The sequence below is a fragment of the Triticum dicoccoides genome, chromosome 3B (genome assembly GCF_002162155.2).
Source record: "Triticum dicoccoides isolate Atlit2015 ecotype Zavitan chromosome 3B, WEW_v2.0, whole genome shotgun sequence".
NCBI lineage: Eukaryota > Viridiplantae > Streptophyta > Magnoliopsida > Poales > Poaceae > Triticum > Triticum dicoccoides.
This window is the reverse complement of record NC_041385.1, coordinates 83,259,589-83,264,078: the sequence shown is the minus strand read 5'-3', so window position 1 is coordinate 83,264,078 and position 4,490 is coordinate 83,259,589.

Genomic DNA, 4,490 nt, shown 5'->3' with positions numbered 1-4,490 from the left:
CGAGTCCATGAAGAAGACAAACGAACATAGTCGAACGAATCCTCACAACTCCGGAACGAAATCGAAGCTAACGAGAGAAGCAAACTGGAAAGAAGCAAACAACATGGTAAACAACCATCACATAAGCATGGCATGGCAAAGTGCAACAAACAATACTACAAGTTAAGTGGAGCTCAATATGCAACCAGTTGCATATTGACGAAACACCACATTCAAATATTTAGTTCTCTCTCGTTTAGGCTAACCAACAATATTAAATTTTGTCAAACATGGTAAGAAGTGAAACATAATTTAACTAACTATTTAGGCAAGTTTAAATGAGGCCGGAAACAACAAACAACAATTCCGAAAAATCCCCATATGTCATTTAGCAATTTAATGCAAACACAATTTTAACCATTTAAATGTTGTTAACATGATGCGGATCACATAATCAAGGTTTATGCAATTTTTAATGAAAATGTTGACATGATCATGTTATGAAGCATTTGGTCACCATGGTGGAAGGAAAAAGGTGCCACGGCGGTGAAACGGAAATGGTGCCACGGCAACATCCCGGTTCCGGCAACTCGATTGAGATGCTGGTGCAAAAGAACAAGTGTGGGTGCGCGAAACGTGCAAGAGTGACGGGGAGTGATCCCGGATACCAGGTGTCCCACATGTCGATGGCATGGCTAACGAGGAGGAACGAGCATGAAACAAACGGGCACGATGCAAACATACGGTTCATCTCATACAACATGCATTCATTCACGGGCATCGTCTTGGCGTTATACCTTCGAAGCATGCATTTTCAGGGCGGAACGAGTTTGAAGTGGAAGTAGTCGTTCATGGGCCGTAGTGGAGGTAGTCGTTCTCGCGAGGTAGTGGAAGTAGACGTTCACGGGTCGTCATGGGAAGTAGTCGTACATGGTGTCGGTAGAGGTACTTGTCGCATCATCAGGCGTAGTCGACCTTGGTGTATCCGTGCGTACGGGTACTTGCCAAAATCCACAGGAACAGTAGTGGTGCATGATCTTCGCATTTGTAGTCGGACTTGGCGATCCAGGGTACTTGGTGTATACGTCCAAGGAGGATAAGATGGAGAAGATGCTCGTCACGGGTGGAAGCTCCAGGAGCCATGGTGCGTAGCAGGCAGGGCGTCCCTGGCCTTGAGATGGGGTCCTAGCAGGCAGAGCAGCGGCATCTCCAAGGCAGGGCAAAGGAAAGGGCGGAGCTCCTCCGGCTGGAAGCTGACGAGGTGGGAGGACAGCGAGGAGCCGGGGATCTGGGCCTAGCCCATGCGAGCGACCCTGGCGGTCAAAGCGCAGGAGCGGGACGAGGCGCGTCCCTCTTCTCCTGGGACGAAGCAGAGGAGAAGGTTGGGCATGGCGCCGACAGGAGGTTGGCAGCACGCGGTGACGGGGATGGAGAAGGCGCGCTGGACGAGGGGTCGAGCTCGGGAAGAAGGACGAGCGTTGCAGGCTCGCGAAGACTGTGGTGACGCCGTTGCCGGTGGTGTCCTTGGCGCGAAGCAGGGGATGAAGGTCGACGGGGAGGCAGAGACCTTGGTCGCGGTGGAAGGAGTCGCGCAGGGGAAGGAGGCCCTTGGTCGCCGTAGAGGAAGTAGAGGGCGGCGCTGGTCTGGCGACAACGGAGAACGGCGGGATGCGGCGAGGCTGCGCTGGCACTTGGCGAAGGCGTGGCCATGACCGACAGCGAGGTGGGTTGAGGGCGGCGGCGCTCCTGGTCGCAGTGACCGGACTCCGGCGACGAGGAGGCAGAGGGGAACAAGACGAGGGCGCGACGCTTCTCTCTCTCTCTCTCTCTCTCTCTCTCTCTCTCTGCGACAGCGCATCGAGGGAGGAGGGGATCGAGCAGGGCTCTCCCTGGCGATGTGCGTGTGTGTGAGTGGCGGCGCAAGGTGGTGAACGAGGAAGACGGGGATCGGGCGATGGTCGGGCTAGGGTTAACAGTGGGGCGCGGCTGGGCCTTGGGCCAACTGGCTCGGATGGATACAAGTGGCGGCTGGGCTTCTCTCTCTCACTCACTCTAAAGAAATAAAAACAAAACAGGGATAAGAAAGAAAAGAAAGAGAGGTTAGGGGAAGAATTTGGACACGCGGATAATTTCCTCGGACTCACAAAAATGAGCTTGATCCAAGAAAATAGAAGTTGGCACGAAAGCAAGATTTAAATTCAAACTTATTTGAATTTAATTCAAATGGTTTGAACTAGAACAAGGTTTTAGAAGTGTCCAAAAATGTTGAGGATTTCGGCGGGGCTCCAGAAAATGACGAAAAAATTTATTGGACAAAGTTTGAGGTCAAGAAGTGAGATTACAAAGGCATGGGGAATTATTTTGCAAGTGTGTCAAACGTAATTCCACATCAATGGAATATTTTATAATAGCTCCCTAATATTGGAAGGATATGTTATAAAGAGAAATCACCCTGTGAGTTCCTTTGGTTTAAATAGATCAAAATATCTATGCAATTTATTTAGTTGAGGTATTAAAAATTAAATGACATGATGCAATGCACATGATGCAGAGATGAATGCACGAACAAAACAAAATCACACAACGAATCTCGGAAACCCTGGAAGGCATCTGAAGCTCCGGTCTTGGGGCGTCACATGGATCCCACCTATCAGTTCGCATCGGGAAAAGATCAGATAAACACAAATTTACGCAGGCGCGACAAGACTCCAACCCGTGCGCGGGAATCACCTAGTTGTGTATGTGTCTGTGAGGGCCTGATGTGTGCACAGGCATGTGTAGGTTGAGCACTTGAGCGTGAGAGTGTGTGTTGGTGGTGTGGTGTACTGGTGTGTGCATGCATGCGTGTGTGTGTGCGTGCGTGGCTGCGTGTGTACGTGTGAGTGTTGCGTGCGTGCGTGGGTGCATGTGTTTGTGTGAGTGTTGCTTGCATGCAGTTAGTGTGCATGCGTGCATGTGTGTATAATCACCACACCAGCTCCTGTGTGTTAAAACTTAAAACAGACGGCTCAGCATACCAATAAAAGGCCACCTTGTCCACTGTGCCCGCGGTCATGACTTCGAACCACCGTCCAAATCTTTTGTTGTTGTTTGTTTTCATTCTTACTAGCAAGATGCCCGTGCGTTGCACATAACATCAAGATGCATTTGTATGACTAGTTTATCTTGTGAGAGAAAAGGATGAACGAGGGAAGGCCTTATTTGCAAATGTGGAGAGGTGTGTGGGTACCTTTTTGCAAAATTGCCATAGTTTCTTTCCTATCCATCAGATATAAATCGCACGGCCTATATTGCAGGATGGCAGGCACACCATCATCACCAACTCTGTTTTTATAAGAGTGTATTTTATAAGAGTGTAGATGTAGAGTAGATACAAGCCGACAGGTGGGCACCATGGTAGTGAGATAATGTGATGCAACACTAGAGGTGCCACGTGGAGCGTTTAACTAGTCAACTAGTCATGTCTTGAGAAAATACAGAGTTGTACGGTGAGCCCATGACTGTATAATAACCACTAAACATAAATGGTGAACGTAATGAGTGGATTCTGAAGTCGAATGTACATATCATTCTTTTGCTTCAAATACAATGATCGTCATTGTATATATCGCGAGAGAAAGATGAAACATGCGTGAATTTGCTGGGGGCTTACTTTTAGAGGACCTGGAGATAGTTTGTGTCCATACGTGAAAGGGGCGTACAGGGGGGTATGTGATGGAGAGAGAGATGCTCTTCGTTTCTCTTTATTATGACTAACTTTGTATTTAGTATAAAAATATACAAATTCATAGTGCGGAATAAATATCATTGTGGGCACCATGCAATGCAAATTAGCATTCGTACTCCTCCATATAACTCTGTAATGTTGTATATATGTAGAAACTCTAAATAATTTTTTGGCCACACTTTATTCAAAAGGAATGTTGTATGCGAAATAAACATGAAGAAAGGGCTTTTTAGATCAATGGGGTACGTGATGTAACATGTGTGAATGTGTAGTTGATGCATTTGGCGGGGCCTAGAGAGGTATGTGTGTGTATTACGTTGTCACGCCCAATATGCGACCCTACCCAAAAGGAACTCGAAGGTCCCACCAAGGATAGACCCGCATGTTGAAATGCTTTTGCAAGGTGGATATCATTACATCAACATTACATAATAGATGGGTATACATAAAAGAGGCATACAATGCCACACGATTACAACATCACAATACATAAGAGCATCATCCAACTACGGATGAAACACAAACAGAAACTCAAACGACATCCACCCTGCTAGCCCAGGCTGCCGACTTGGAACCTATCCCCTGATCGAAGAAGCAGAAGAAGAACTCAACGCATGCAAGCATCGCTCTCGCGTCATGATCATCGCAAAACCTGTACCTGCAACTGTTGTTGTAGTAATCTGTGAGCCACGAGGACTCAGCAATCCCATTACCATGTGTATCAAGACTAGCAAAGCTTAAAGAGAAAGGAAGGGGTAAAGTGGTGAGGTTGCAGCAGCGACTA